General features: G+C 42.0%; 1 protein-coding gene across 1 annotated transcript in view; it reads right to left on the bottom strand.

Moving 5' to 3' along the window:
• KLF12 (KLF transcription factor 12) overlaps positions 1 to 2046 on the bottom strand; it is a 409446-nt gene extending 407400 nt beyond the window's left edge. Inside the window, exon 1 of the mRNA XM_069467152.1 lies at positions 1867 to 2046. The gene's annotated coding sequence lies outside the window, so the exon portion shown is untranslated. The remainder of the gene's footprint in view (positions 1 to 1866) is intronic.
• Positions 2047 to 16005: the final 13959 nt, after the last annotated feature.

The following is a 16005-nucleotide window of genomic DNA, read 5'->3' as shown; positions in this document are numbered from 1 at the left end:
TCTGTAAATAGCACGACCAGGCGTTTTTGGGGGGGAGGGGGTCCACTGTTTTAATTAAATGTCAGTTCTAGTTTCTTAGAAGATGGCATACACCCCCTCCTCAAAGTGACCACTCCTATTCCCATGACAGGCTGCTGTTTGCTAAAAGGCACCAAATTTATTTCAAAGCATTTACTTAACTAAACAACTCTGTCGTCCAGTAGGAAGAGGGCATGGAGGCGTCTAGGTGGATTTGCAGAATGACGTGTATCTGATTGGCAGATGTCTACCGAAGCAACTAGATGCACATGCACTAAATGTAAATAGAGTTGCTCATCTCTCCGGTGTTGCAGGGAAACAGAGAATATTTAACGCTGCTTTAAAATAAAATATGCGAGCGGTTGGCCGAGAATTCTATTAGCCAGTGGAATTACTTAAAACAATCCATACAGAATGACACTTAAGCCATCTGTACAGTTAAATTAGACGGCTGACAATATTAACTACACAAACTGTTTATCCAGATTACACATTCCGTTGTATTAATATCCTTTATCTCAACACAGTCAGCTTTTATCAGCCGAATTAAGACTATTACTATTAAAGTATGCAAAACTCGAAGCGCAGGGTGAAGGGGGTTGGGAAGCTGCAGGGCATATAACAAAGGAATTGGTACTTTTTCCAAGCATTTGCTTCAAATGCACTGCGAAACAAAACTGTTGAGTGCACCCCACCCTTTTCCCCAAAGATAAAAGTTTTCAAAGTTCTAGTAGGCAGTTCTCTACCCAACAAAAACAGGATTGATTCTCCCTGTAGGGGAGCATCTAACGTGAACACCAACTAATGTCTCGGAGGTCAAGTCCGAGCCCTCGGAGCGAGCTTCTAAGGCAAGAAGTGGCTCCCAGGCCGGCTCCGCGGGTTCCCGGCCCGGGTGGACGTGCAAAGTTGCCCCTTGCCAGCTCCGGCCAGGTCACCCGTAATTGAAAATAACAGCCATGGGCCACCCCCTGGCTACTTCCATGGACCAGGCACTGTAGCAAGTGACAGTTACACATCATTACGGCCAGAGACAATAATGAATGTAGCACCAGGACCACTATTCATGCCAGCAGTGTCATCTCTGCCTTAACCCCTTCCCCTCCACTCTCTCCAGCGCACACACAGAGCCCACACGGCCCCGGTGCGGCAGCTATTCATCCAGCCGGCTCTATTCCTGGGGGCCAACTACTTCCACAACACCCCCCCCCATTCAGCCCTGGGGTTTTATTTCTCATCCTTGGCAACTGTCAGGCAAACACTGCAACCAACAATTCCACTAGGGGTAGAAAAACATTTGCTTAATTCACGTTACTTGATAAGTTCTTTTAAAAAAAAAAAAAAATTAGGGGAAGGGGGAAAAGAAACCTCCTTTCTTCTCCACGAATCCAACCGACGCTACTTGCTTTGCAACAGCATCGCCCTTCCCCGGCCCCCTCCCGCTTCCCAATACTTTCCCCCTTTAAGAACACAGACCAACCAAAATGATTTAACTTGAGCAGATGACAGAAGGAAAATAAAGCATGTAAAGAGAATACGGTCTGATTTGGGATGGCAAAAAAAAAAAAAAAAAAGGAGGGGGTTGTTTATTTTGATAAGAAACGGAATCGGCACAGACCTGAACAGAAGCTGCAGAGCAGGAGAAATTGTTTTCTTTCCCTCACACAGAGTCCCCCTCTCTTTCCCTTTCTCTCTCTCACACACGCGCGCACACACACTCACTCTCGCACACACACGGCGTCACCCGCGCACACGCACACGCACACGCAGAGCCTCTCAGCGGCTCTCTGCAGTTCTCAGGAAATGAATGGGGGGCAACCTAGGGAACTGTTGTACTTGCAAATCACTTACCCGGATCACATGATGCGCTAAATGTAGGGTGGGCCGGTGGGTGGAGGCTGCCGAGACGCGAGCCCCGGTCTAGCGTGGGGAGCCTCGCCAGGCCCGCATCGAATTACCCCGGGGCCCAGCCGAGGGGGTTGCAAGACGCCGCTTCTCCTCCCTCGCAGCCCGCAGCTCAGGAAACCGGAGAGGCGCGGGGGGTGGGGTGGGGTGGGTGAGGTTGAGGGGGGTGAAAACAAGAAACCCCCAAACAAAAGAGCTCCGGGTCCTCCTCCCCAGAAACAAAGCCCCGCCGCGGCGGGCGAGCCCCGGGGTGGGGCCGAGGGCGGGGGCGGCGGCGGGGAGGGGCTCGCTCAGCAGGCGCTAAGTCGCTTTATTGCCATAAAATGGGGCCCCCGAGCCGCTCCGCCCGAGGATTAGGAGGCGGGCTCTGAGTGTGATGGTTGAAATCCCCTGTGGGAAACTAACCCCTCCCCGCTCGCGGAGGTAAAAGGCAACACCCACTGCCCGGCCCTCGCCTCCCCGCCCGGGCCGCCGGGCTGGGGGGTGGGTCCGCGGAGCCTCCACCCCGCCCCACCCCGCCCCACCCCTGCCCCCGCCCCCCGGCCTCCGGTCTCGGCCGCGCTTCCCTTTCACCTGCACCACCTTGCTGCGGCACCCAAAATAACCTACACATGGCCAACGGAGCTTTGGGAGCCGCGGGCCGAGGGGGCCCGCGGGGGCTCGCGGAGGGAGGAACCCCCGGATTGCAACTCGCCGGGCAAGGACTCGCGCTGAGCCGCGAGAAAGTCCCCTCTTTTGTGTCAGAGCGCGCAAGGCAGCCCTAGGAAGAGAATTCGGAGACAAATAAAGCGCGGAGCCCGCTCGGCCCCCCACCCCCTCGCCGATCCCGCCCGGGTGGGGGCGTGCAGGCGGGGGCCGGGCGCCCGAGCGGTCCCCGCGGCTCACCCGCCAGCTAACTTGGAAAGGTGTGGGCGGAGCCGGCTCGGGCGGCCGGCTGAGGCTGCGGGGTGGGCGGCAGCAGCCGCTCGCGGGGACCGCCTCCGGGCGCCGGGCATCACCCGCGCAGGGCAACAATGGGGTCGGGCAGGGGCAGCCCGGCGGGCGGTGCCCAGGGCGCGGGGGTGGGGCGGCCGGAGGGCTGGGCGAGCCGGGACGGGGAGTCATTGTTTGGGTCCGGGAGCGACGCACGTTGCGGGCGAGGGGGGCGCGCCCTCCCTCCCCGCGCTTCACCTTGGCGGGATGGATCGGGGCGAGACGGGGACGCGTGCCTCGCCTCGCAGCCCCGGGAGAAAGGGCACCTGCCCGCGCCAGTTCTTTAGGAAAGCGGGCGAACTTGCGGGAGGGGGAAAGGGCAGCGCGCGCTCCGGAGCCCTGCCGGAACCCCGGGGCGGCGGCGGTGGGAATCCAGCCCCGCTGCCCTGCGCCCCGGAGCGGAGCCCAAACAAGCTGACGGCAGGGAGCGGAGTCCTTGACGCCTTCCCGGGCAGCCCCGCCCGCCCCGCCTCCGCGCCCCGGGGAGCGGATCCGCGGGATTCTGGGGCGGGAGAGGGAGGAGGCAGCCCGGCCGTTCCCGCGGCGGCTCGGAGGGCGCGGGGTCAGCGCCGCGCCGCTGGGGCGGGGGCAGACGGGGCGGAAGCGGCCGGGCGCGGCGGGGGAGTGGGGCTGGCGGGGCGGGCGGTCACGGTAGTTGGCGCTGCGGGAGCCGCTCTCTCGCCTACCTGGGCGAGCGCGCTGTGCGCCCGGGGGGGTTGCACACCCCTGTCCGCTTGCCCGGAGCCCGCCCTCGTGGGAACCCGCCCGGGCGGAGAGAAGGCCGGGGAGGGGAAGTTTGTGTAAGGAGAGTAAGGAGAGAAAGATTTGCTGTACTGTGGCATGAAGTGGGGTGGGAAGAGAAACAAGGGAGAAGCCGAGAAACAGGAAATGAGAGTGAAGGAGCGAATTCAAGCCAGGAAAAGCGGGGTCGTACATCAGTGTGGCATTTTCCAACCACTTCTTAAGGCCGGGTGTGCGTCCTTAATGAACACAAAGGCGTGTGCCGCCTGGTGCGTGCTCTGCCTCCCGCCACACTTAGTAGATGGGGGAGATGGGAAAGGTGGTCCATCCTGGAGACCCACAGTCCTTTCTAGTCCTGACAGATGAATCAGCGGGCCTGCATCTTCTTAGGAATAAAACAGGATAGAGAGGAGGGGTCTCTGTCTTGGTCTTAGGGTTTAGGGGAAGAACAAATGTCTGAGAATTGTGGAGCACTCCTCAGGTGAAGCAGCCTTAGACTTAGCGAGTGCGGGAAGGGCTGGAAGCCCACGCTGAGGGCCAGCTGGGCACCTCAACGGGAGACGGGACCTGGAGGCTGAGGGGTCGGTCGCTGGAGCAGGGTCTCTGTTCTGGGAAAAGCACCTGCGGACACCACCGCCTGGTCTCATCCTGGTCTTGGGGTAAACAACCCTTTACACTCCTCTATATCCGATGGAAACAACGTGAAAAGACAAGTAGAATATCAACAAATGCACAGTATTTAAATGAAAAACTTGCCTCCACTAGAATCACTGTAAAGTTTCCCTCTAGGTGGGGCAGAGAGTGAAGGAAGTGAGTTTCACTGTGAGAGTGGAAGGATGCTGTAAGAAATTATGTCATCGTGGCAGTTCTTGTACTAACAGCTCTTTCGAGTGAGCTGAGTGGCGGACAGACCATAAATATATTCTATAGCGAGTGCTTCTGCACGTGGAAAAGCAAACTGCTCTCCCCTTCCTATGGCAACAGCCACGGGCATGCTACCAAAGTGATGAAAGACAGAAAATAAACTACAAAAATTCATTCCAGAGGGATAAGGAAATTAAGGGTGGGTCAAGGTTTATAGCTAGAGTATGGATAGCTGTGTGGTTAAAGAAGAAAGGGTTAGAAAAAAGATGCCTGCGGATTAAAAATATTGACAGATAAGGAATAGAAACGTTAAATTAAGGGAAGTCCCCACATATAAAAAGGAAAAGGAGAAAGAAGAGAAATACAGGTTTGGAAGAATCACTTCATTGTGTGCACTGGGAACGGGTGTGGAAGAGCAAAACCATTGGAAGAACAAAAAAGCGTGTATATTATTGGGAGTGAGATCACTAGAGGAAAGTGTGTGTGTGTGTGTGTGAATATACATACAGACATACATTTCCAATTCAGTTCATATAATTCTATCTCTATATAGAAATTAGATTTAAACAAAACTAAGGCACGGACAGAAGAGAAAAAGATAAGGAAAAAGTACACTACCGTGGCTAAGGTCTCTGCATTTTTTTTATGTTTACACTTTTCTCCTCTGCAATTCTGTGTGTTTTCAGGGATATAAGAAATTAGAAAATGTAAAGATGAAAACATTGTTTTACCAAGAATGCATCATTCTGACCATGTAAAAGACTGTGTAGGGAGAAATTGAACGATCGTAGGATTTCAGGGTTGGAAGTATCTGTTGAATCCAATCCTATATGATACTAAAATTCTATTTAACACTAAGATGATTTAGGTCAAGAATGATGACCCATTTCCTTAACTCTATATACTCCATTTACTTAGTCTTTATTATTGAAATAGCCAAAAGAAGAATGAGTTATTACAAAGAAGGTAAAGGTTGGTATTCTGAGTTTCTTATACATGGTATGCATTGGAATTCTTTTACCCAACAATGTCCAGAAAAGTACACACCCAAATACCCTCAAAGCGGATAATATAGATAATTCAATATAACATAGGAAAATTTAGAGCAGATAATATAGATAATTCAATATAACATAGGAAAATTTTTAGAGATTTCAAGTTATTAATGTAAAAGTAAATGTTACCCACAAAATTTTTATCAGATCTTCTTATTCTTAACCAGTGATGATATTCTATATTCTGTTTAAAAAATTAATGTCCGTAGTAGAAAAATCATTTACAATATTAAGAATATTACCTGTACCATACTGATTTCTCTAAGGTAAAAACTTTCTTCAATATCTGTGTACATTTATAGATCTTAAATGTTTGCATTAGTGAGGCCAAAGATTGCATGGATGATTTAACACTAAAATAATTCTGGGTGGGGATGGGAGGAAATGGAGTCCATTTTCAGAAGTAAAACCTGTGTTGAAAGATTAGCATTAACTAGAAGTGAAAATAAAGGTGATTCCCATAGCTCTAAATAAATTTTAAAATGTAGTTCTGATTTTTCTTAGGGCCAAAAGTGAATATGAACTGTTAGGTTTTCAATGCTTATATTTTTCATGTGTCATATTTTGGCAATAATGTGCAGCAAAGGGGAATTTTCTTGTTCAAGTACGAGAAAGACATGTAAAAGCCTTACTACAAATGCAAACAGCTGGTGATATTATGTGATTAAGCAGTAAACAACATGTTTTGATTTGAGGGATGAGCTGTCTGGAAATTTGGGGAAAAATGTCATTTCATAACTTTGTTTTGTTGCAGTCAATTCAGTTTTTGGTCCTTCTAGTTTAAATTATTTTCATCACATCTTTGGATCTGTCTTCTTTTCCAAGTTCCTCCAGTCCCTTTCACTCATGCGTTTTCCAGCCTCACCTCCACTATCACATCACCTTCCCATCTCCCAGCTCCATATCTCTGCCCCCTTTTTTTCCCTCAAATCTATCCCACTCCTCCACCACAAAGCCTCAATTATGGCATACCTATCTTTGCAAACCCAAATTGGCACAAATTAGTTCCAATACAATAGCATGACAACACTACCATGACACTCAAGTGCCCCACTTAGATTTTCCTATCTTCATACTGCCTCTCCCAGCCCATGCAGATACCTTGCCGTGGCACATCCATTGACTCCACGTGGTGGTCTCTCTCCATCTTCTTCTGTTGAATCCTTCGAAAATGGTTCCATGATATCCCACAAACATGAATACATATCCCATCTCCTCCCCAAAAAATAATCTTTCCCTTCTTGGAGCTTGTTATGGTGTACTGAAAAGAGTGCCTGAGCTACCGACTAGCTGGTTTGTAATCTTTTTTCTGATTCTCAATTTTTTCTACCTATTTACGTAATACTTATCACACACTGAAGGATTAACATTTATTAGATGCTTACCTGAGCCAATGTGAGATATATTGGCCCAAGTAGGCATCCAATAAATGTTGATTTCCTCATTCAGTCTTAAGGTCCTGGCATCAGCTTCCATTAAAAATTGTTGGCCTGCCTGTTACATGTAACCGTTTGAAAACAAGAGCTACACTTTTATCCCCTACTTAGCCTTTCTTTTACCCCTCACACTATTTTGCACATATTAGGTGATTAATGAATGCCCGTTGAATCAATGAAACAATTATGATATATAAAATTTAGTATGACATACATCAAAACACAATTTAGCAGAAAACTTGAGCTTCCATTTGGGTGCACATACTGAAAATAACAAACAAAACTGCAGTGTGTTGCTAAATACCTTTTGAACGTTAATTCTGGCAACATTCCCCAAGCAATATTCTTTTAAGTTAGAAATTTTTTACATTCAATTTAGGGCATTTTTACCTAATTTCATTGTCCCTTTCATATTTAATCATTTAAAAATCATTCAATAAATTATACTCCCTTTCATTTTTATTAGAATTCAATAACATTCTATCTTATTAAATAAAAATTCAATTTTTCAATGCCAGAGGAAAAATTCACGGCAATTTTGTTTTTAAAAAAATGATACCTCACAAGTTTTTAGGTTATAAACATTAGAGCTGTACTGTAATAGAGATAAGCTGCATTTTTAAATACAATAAATTGAGGCAGATGAAATTTGAAGTATAGCTATCCTTGCTTTTTTACTTTTACAAATGAAAATAGTACCCCCATGGGAATAATTTAATTCAGTTAAAATGTATATATTTTACAAAATGCCACTTTAATTTTATTCTATATACAAGACATTAAACTAGGTACTATAAGTATATGAAGATGAGCTTAGATAAAACAAATAAATAACTAACATACCATTAGAATGTTTTCCAAATTTTTGCAATTGTACTAACATTATAGTGAACATCTTGGCTTCTCTCATAAAAAATATGTTTCTTTTTGATAGTTTCCCCTAAGCTGTGTTACTGAAACAGAAAATATGAGCTTGTTTTTAATATTCTAGAAACTTACTGCCAAATTGTATTTCAAAAGTATTTTACCAGTTTACAATGACACCATCATATTTGAGTGTGCCATTTTCCCTGTGTTCTTGCTAGTATAGGGTGACACTTTGAAATAAAAAGCTTAAATTGATAAATAAGAATGGCTTGAGTTTTAATTTTTTGATGGGTAAAGATGAGTCTGCCCTAGGAATATAAATGAGACATTAGGGGATGGGATGTTGAGTTGAATAGAACTATTATTGCCATAGCCTGGCTAAGAAATCACAAGATTTCAGACAAGAGTCTGAAATCGAATTGCTGTGATAAGAAATGAAGGTTGGAATAGCTGTAAAAGACTACAAATTCAGACTCCAAAATTCACCAACTTGTTATTTTGGGGAAGAGGTATAAGGGAAAGAGAATAGGAAACTATGTCTCATATTTCAAGCCTTAATTCAGGAGGATTAGTTTGGTTTTAGTTATGATAAATTTGGGAGACATCTAAATAGATAATTAGTTCTACCACAGTTGAAGCTAAAATAAATTAGACAGCCGTTAGAGAAGAATGGAGAGGCAGAATGAAGTGAAACCTGGTCAGAAACTCGGGAATAAGATAAAATTGAAATGAAAATAAGCCGGGAAAGAGGAAAGGAAGAAGGAAGGGAGGGAGGGAAGTCATGATATTTATTAGTATCGCTTTCATCTGCAAACAACAGGAAACCTATTTGCCAGCTTAAGATGCATATTTTTTGCCCGTCCCTTGCAATGAAACAAGAAGTACAAAGGTTGATAGCCACAGTTCAAGACCATGCAGTTGCCTTCTGGCACCTCAAAGCCCCAAGTTCATTTAACCTTTCTGCTCCTCTTCTTAAAGTATAGCCCCCACCCTCACTATAGTAGGAAAAAGTTTTAAAAAAAGGCTAAGAGCAAAGAGCTGATCCTTTTAGAAAGCTTTCCAGAAGATATATCATCTGCTATATTTCATTGGCTAGAAGCATGGCTTCCTTGAGACCAATCACAGGAAAGTGGACGTGGAGAAGGGCCTCTTGGATGGAATTTGGGACAACCAATTGAAAATGTCTGCCTTTTTGCTATACAATTTTGCATAACGTTTTAGTCTTGAATTGCAAAACTGAGGTTCTCTATTGAATTCTTGCTGGCAAATAGAATAAAAGAAAAAGAAAAACACGCAGTAGGGTTACAAATCATTAGCTGTCATTTTAAGTACATCAGTTCATAAACTACAAAAAAAAGATTTTATGATGTTTCTTAACATGTGTTTTGTGCACAATGTGGTCAATATATCATTAAAGTACATAAACCATAATATAGTCAATGTTAGACTAACCCATGTGTCATTTACCTAAGGCAAAATGTGAATCCCCATTTCGCTTCCCCCAGTCACATAGTCTGGTTATACCTCTTCTGTCCACTCCATCAGTTTACGTGTCTTTGAGAAATAAACATTAATTTTTAAAAGTTGGGTAAGCAAGTCTCAATTAAAAAGGTAAATCTGTGTCTTTCAAAATGTAAACTACATTTGCATTTCATATTCAAATGTTATTGAGGCAGCAGTGTCTGAGCTGGTGCGTTAGAACCAGAAAGATCCTTTTATTGTGTGATCTTTGACAGGTTGCTCAAATTTTCTTGATTTCAGCTTTAATCCCCATGCAACTGGATTGGCACCTTCTTTACAAGGATGTGAAGAACTAATGAGGTCTTACATACCTTCCCTTACAAGACTGTAAGCTCTATGAGGCATGGCAAGAATTGTGTCTGACCACTTCCCGGTTTTCCCTCCGGTGCCTAAGTCAGCATCCAACACACAACAAGCCCACAAAACTTTTCCATGAAAGAATGAAAGTAATCTCCAAAGGACCTGGCATATTGTGGGTGTCCTATAATTATTTATTTTCCTTTTGTATTAACTAGAATCAGTGTCTTTAATACAAATAACTTGTTTGCTCACTATTAAAATACACCTAAATATAGTCAGTCACCCACCAAAATAATAGAACTGTTTTTCAAGAAAAATAGTTTAAAGAAGTATATACAGTTTCTATACGTTAGTTCAATAAAATATTTGGACCCAGTTAATTCAATTTTTAAAGATTAGTGTTTTGCTGGATTTGGCATACATCTGTTTTAACTGACCCATCTTCCCAGTTAGAATACATGTGAAGTTAAAATAAATTTTATCTATGATAATACAATTTTTTACTTAAAACAGACACTTAATAAAGAACTTCCTTCCTTCCTTCCCTCCTTTTTTCCTTCTTTCTCTCTTTTCCTCTTTCTTTCTTTTCAAGAAAAGGACAAATTGTGGGTAATTTAAACAAGAGACTTAAGTTTCCCAATTTTTTATTTTTATCAAGTTCACAAATTAGCTTTTTGAACCTTTTATAAACAATTAAAATACACGTCCATTCTTAATTCCAGATAAAAATGGCCATCGAAAATAAAGGAAAGTCACTGTAGTGCAAATAAAACTTTCTTTAAAACACTCTTAAATGTCATTCTTGTTTTTCAAACTACGATTTATTGGCCGTGCTATACACTGTTCAAAATATTTTGCATATGATAATCCATTTAATCTTCATTAAATCCTATGAAACTGTACTATTGTTTTCACTTCCTTAGGGTGAGCCTCACCAAATTATTGCAAGTTGAAAAACCGACAAGCACTTCTGGTCCTCCTTTCCTTTTAGCTTTCTCTGCACATGATAACACTTGTCACCACCTACTACAGACGGCCCCCGATTTATGATGGTTCGATTTAAGATTTTTTGACTTTAAGACAATATGAAAGGGATATGCATTCAGTAGAAATCGTACTTCGAGTACCCATACAACCATTCTGTTTTTCACTTCCAATACTGTATTCTATAAATTAAATGAGATATTCAACACTTTATTATAAAATAGGCTTTGTGTTACACAACTTTGTCAAACTGTGTTTGAGCACATTTGAGGTAGGCTAGGCTAAGCTATGAGGTTTGGTAGGTTAGTGTAGTAAATGCCTTCTTAACTTACACTATTTTCAACTTCTGATGGATTTATTGGGACATTATCCCATCACGAGTTGAAGAGTATCTGTATACTCTTGTTGTTAAGTACAGTCTATTTATTCCTACCCAGCTCACCTCCACTGCAGGAGGACTTCCACAGGGCACAGGATTTTTCTATCATGTTGACTGCTGCACCCATTGTGTAGAAAAGTGCCTAGCATGTAGTAGACACTCAATAAATATTTATGAATGATAAAATCCCCATTGTATAGATGAGGAAACTGAGGTATCTGATGCTTTCATACCACTTTATCTTAAAACTAAAATCATAAGGATTTTGTACAATATGTCAGTAATTGTTGTAATGTAAACCATTTTCATATGTCTCTTATTGGCAAGGAAGAGCTTGATAGCCTTAACAGACCCAACAGATGACTGCGGGTCTCAGGAACTCAAATGGTTATCAAAAAATCATGACAAGAATTATAGTTTCTTCACAAATGAGAACGAAACCAGGACAAGAAGAATTGAATGCATGGCCATTAACTACCACTACAGTATCTGCATATTTGTATGTTATTTGTATTTAAATAAACTACTGAATCATTTTCAAATTAAAGTCAGTGTCACGCCTTCATATTTCTTTCACATCAATCATTACATATTTTTAGTCCATGAGGCATTCTTTAGTCTCAGAAACTAAGCTGAGTAACATGGAGGAATATATGTATGGCTGAACACTGTCAATATTTTAACTCACTGAGAGAAAAAAATTAGATGGAATCATAATATTTTCATCCTCACATTATGCCTGCTACTTTTATGCCTAAGTATTAAGATGATAGTTGCTACAGAAAGGGCAAATAAATACAACTGAGAAAGTCTATTCAGTTATTTTAGAGCTGTTGTATTGAAATACTGTCTTGTTTACAATTTTCAACTCCACAAATCCTCATCAATTATTAAATATTTTTCTCATTGAATTAAGCAGAGTGACTATATTTTCTCAAAAGAAAACATCAGGTGCTATGTAAGTCTTACTTTTAAAGTATACAAATTTTCCTATATTAATGAAATTCTATAGCTTTATTACACAGCCCACCCTACCCCCACACTAAGCAGAAAGTATACATCCTATTTATTACATAAAGAGAAACAGAATTTAAATCCTAATCTTTATTCCTTTGAAGCTAGAAGCAGTTTTTTCCTATTACAATGAAAAAATGAACACGGCAGTTCATGGAATTTAACCACCGTCTACCTGGCTGTGTTATACTTGGCCCTGTCATGCTGACTCCAGGGAGGTTATAACGAAGGTTGCTGTAGGCAAAAGTCATGGAGTAGCTGTGACCATCATATCTTCTACTTTGAAATGCTATGCAGCCCTTCAACATCAAACTTTTGATTATTTTTTTCAATAGGACTTATTCATTTATCAAAATTACGTATTAAAGAAAGTTTGCTCCAGTAGTGTTCATTATAACGATACAGTTTGCTATTAGCATGCCTCTTTGTTTCACTACGATTTGAGCTCATTGTTTATGTGGCTTCTTGCCTGCTAGAACTGTTACCCACATGCATGAGTTCGCTGGGCAGCCGCCGAGATAAGAAACATATGGCTGTGTCTGCTGTGAAAATCTAGCCACACGCCATGTGTAACTCTATCTCTTTTTGTGCATGTGTATTGACTTGTGTCCATTGATGCACATCTACTTTTCGGATCTGTATCTCTTACAATCATGTGCTAATAAAAATATTTATATAATTTAACCCCACAAATACTTATACATATCACTTTTATTTAGTAACATGTAATCAAGCAGCAAAGAAATATTTTTCCATTTTATCTAGAAGCATCAAAGTTAGAAAGGAGATACGTAATTCTCTATGGATTTGGCCATTAAAAAAACCCCTAGACTTCAGGTTTTTAGTTTCTACTTCTGAGCCCAGTCTTGGATCAGGTCCCAAGGTTAATAGCAGGTGTATTCAAATACGTTTTAAAACTATATGCAAAATGTAGTGTATTTCTTATTCTTAGCATCACAGAGTCTAAGAATCATCTTCTTACAGCAAGCAACAAGCTTAATTCTTTAAAATTTCAAATATAAAGGAAGGTTTTATTTTTAACTTGAACATGTTTTTCAAAAAACAATTGTTATAATTATCTTGGAATTTTGTCAAAGTAGAACTCTTTGAAAATTGGTAGGTCCGGATCTTAATGTGAGCATAAAGAAGGTACTTAAAGGGCATTAATAGCTAGCAAAGCACTTCTAAGTTAAAGGGGGAAAGGTTTAAATGGTTGGAGACCTTTGAATAAAAAAGAACATTAAGCAAACATCTTAACCATAGAGTTATAAATATGTCAGAAATACAGACTTCCCCCCTGCTCTATGGGCAGAATGATTGTGCCATGTTGTTGACCTTCACTAAGTCGGTTAACCCTTCAGTAACCTTTATTTTCCCACCAGGAGCAATACCTGCTTATAAAGGAAGTGCTAGACCACAGATCTAAAACTATATTATTTTATTACTATTATTATCCCCAACAGAAAAGCCATTCCTTTCTGCAATAATACAGTACAAGCTTGATAAACTTCTATGTAGACTGTTGTCAAAACACTGGGGGAAAAACAGGTTAAGGATATTGGTTTTTTAAAAAGTAAGGAACAGTGGGTTAGAACCAAATCTATCTCTGTTATATGTTTTCTTTTAAAAAAAAATTCTTAATTTAGTTTCCTTTGCTACACTATTAATAAAGAACTAATGCTGCTTTACAATTTCATGGGGATTTTAATTTAGAAAACTGTTTCCTATCAGTTATTGCATTCCCTTGTTACTGTATATATATATAGAAAAATCAATGTGCTAAGTGTTTGATGTGTATTTTCTCATTTAGCCCTCTTAATAGCTGGTGAGGTTGGTGATATCTTCTTCTCCATTTCACAAAGGATAAAACTGAGCCCATGGAGGTTAACTTGTTTCCGAGATGGCAAAGCTAATAAAAGATAGAGCTGAGATTTGCTCTTAGGTTGACTGATTTCACACAAGTCCTCTTAGTTGCTGTGTATTTTGTACCCGCTACTGGTAAAGGTAATTTGTTAGTGAACCTTTAGACACTTAAGTGTTGAAGACTTGCCAAGATCAACGAGCCTGTGCATGACAGGTTTGGATTCTTGGATTCCAGCACATTATTCTTCCCATTAGAATGAATTGTCCCTGAGGGCTTTTTATACCCCCATTATGATTCGTGAATAAGGAGCTTCAGAAAAAGATTAGTGAGCTTTTCCCTGATCCTCTCCTAGAATCTCTTAAATTTTGCATTCTTCACCTACGTCAGACATGGCTTCTTGTAAATGGCACAGCACTGACTTCAAGAGTCTCCCTTGGGGAACATGTGGACACCTTTGGTGAAGCTGTAGTTGTAGCAGTGATTCTCCAAGTTTGGGTCCATGAAATATTGTTCTGTAGGATGCTAACATGTGATGCTACACAAAAAGTTCTGTGCTCCCAAACATTTGGAAAATTTGGGTTACACAATGTTAAACATCTTTCTTCAAAGAAGATGCCGCAGTGGCTGTCAATTTGTTAATTGACAGTGTGGCTGGTAGACAGGGCCACATAGTATACAGTGATTCCCCCAAATATGTAATCACCCAGTTTTTCACACTCATTTTTTAACACTCTGGGCGTATCTTCTCAAGGGACCCAAGTTCCAAAATGCTCATTTAGGATATAAGTACTGTCCACAAACCCTGCAACCTTCCCTGGCCAGTTGATAGTTTTATACTTCCACTTTCACCTCACACTTCCAATACCCCATCTTCCATCCTCACTCTCCACTGATAGCCTTGCTTCCATTTTCCCTGAGAAAACAGACGTTCTCAGGGGTGAGTTTGCACACACGTACTTTCACATCTCAGCTACCCATCTTCTTATGGCTCTGCCTTCCCACCTCCTATCATGAATAAACCGTCTTTGATCCTATCTAAAGTCAACTCCTCCCCTTTTGGCTTTAGATTCCTTATCTTCTCACCCACTCATGTATATTGCTCCAATAATTGTTTCCTTACTTCTGCATCACCAGTTTTCCCTTCTCTACTGAATTACTCCCTTCAGTATACAACATGCTATAATTTATCCAGTCTTAGAAAATAAATTTAAAAACCATTCTCTTGACCACACAATTTCCTCTACCTCCCATCCTATCTCTCTGTTCTTCGTTACAAGTCTGCCCAAACTGCTCTGTTTTTTTTTTTTCTGTATTCAATTTCTCATCTCCCACCTTCTCTTGAAACTAATTCAATAGGACTTTCATCCCTACCACTCTCCATACGAAATCTGCCTTTGTTAAGGTCAAAAACAATTAACTCCAGTAGTTAAATCTAGTGGTAAGTAATCTTCATCATCTTGACCTATGAGCAGCTTTTTTTTTTTTTTTTTTTTTTTTTTTTTGAGACAGAGTCTCACTCTGTTGCCCAGGCTAGAGTGAGTGCCGTGGCTTCAGCCTAGCTCACAGCAACCTCAAACTCCTGAGCTCAAGTGATCCTCCTGTCTCAGCCTCCCGAGTAGCTGGGACTACAGGCATGCGCCACCATGCCCGGCTAATTTTTTCTATATATATTTTTAGCTGTCCATATAATTTCTTTCTATTTTTAGTAGAGGTGGGGTCTCGCTCTTGCTCAGGCTGGTCTCGAACTCCTGAGCTCAAACGATCCGCCCACCTCGGCCTCCCAGAGAGCTAGGATTACAGGCGTGAGCCACCGCGCCCGGCCTATGAGCAGCTTTTGGCACTGATAGGTGAAGAAAGTTTAACACTAACACCAAATGATAGTTAAAGAGATAGTGTAACACCCTGTCTTCCTTGAAACATTTTCTTCCCTTGCCTTCCAGAGCTCTACATTCTCTCAGTCTTCCTCTTCTTCTTTTTTTTCTCTGATTTTTTTTCAATATAGGAGTATCCGTGTTCACTTTTGGATTTCTTAATGATCTCTGTCCACTCCCTCAGTGATCTCATTGAGTCTTGGTAGACTTACATGCC

The sequence above is a fragment of the Eulemur rufifrons genome, chromosome 4, assembly GCF_041146395.1.
Source record: "Eulemur rufifrons isolate Redbay chromosome 4, OSU_ERuf_1, whole genome shotgun sequence".
Classification (NCBI taxonomy): Eukaryota; Metazoa; Chordata; class Mammalia; order Primates; family Lemuridae; genus Eulemur; species Eulemur rufifrons.
The sequence above is the reverse complement of the archived record's forward strand: the minus strand, read 5'-3'. Positions and strand labels throughout refer to the sequence as shown.